Genomic DNA, 796 nt, shown 5'->3' on the forward strand with positions numbered 1-796 from the left:
ATAAACCGTGAATGATATTTTATAGGCCTTGTTACCATAATAGTATAGGAAACGTTTCAAGTGCTCCAGGGTATTTTTTTAAAGATCAGTATGCCAAGTACGGTTAGGTTGCAAAATTTATTTTGTCCTAGAGTGATGCAGGAAAGGACTAATTTATCCTTGAAAAGTAAATGAAAAGGACAAGGGGCAGCTGCTATGAGAGATGCAGAGAGATGCAGAGAGAGAAAAATTTCAAATCAATCTATCTCTATCACCACATTTTTTTTAAAAAAAAAATATCTATTTTAACATCAAATCTATTACGAATAGAAAAAGAAAAATATTTTTTTCTTTAATTTTAAAAAATATTTGCAAATTTTAATTAAATTGAAATAAAAAAAATTTGAGAACCTTATTTTTTATCAGATTTATTGAATATTAAATTTAAGTATTCATATATATAACTATATTTTTTATAAAAAAAATGAATATGAACATTTTTATTTTAATAATGTCATTTAAAAAAATACAAATATACAATATAAAAAATTATGTGTGAAATGATATTATCAAAAATAGAAGAACCATTATTATTTATTTTTTTATGTATTATTTAGATAAAAATATTATTGTATATACTAAAAATTAGCTATTAAATTAACCATTGTATATTTATGTATATTCATATATAGGTTCATATATATATTTTCTCACTGAATGAATAATTAGTTATAAGAGGAAATAACCAAAAAAAAAAAAGACTCTATTATTAAAAATGATGACTAAGTAAATAGAAAAGAGATTTTAAAAGAGTTCT

Source organism: Arachis ipaensis, chromosome B01 (assembly GCF_000816755.2).
Source record: "Arachis ipaensis cultivar K30076 chromosome B01, Araip1.1, whole genome shotgun sequence".
Classification (NCBI taxonomy): Eukaryota; Viridiplantae; Streptophyta; class Magnoliopsida; order Fabales; family Fabaceae; genus Arachis; species Arachis ipaensis.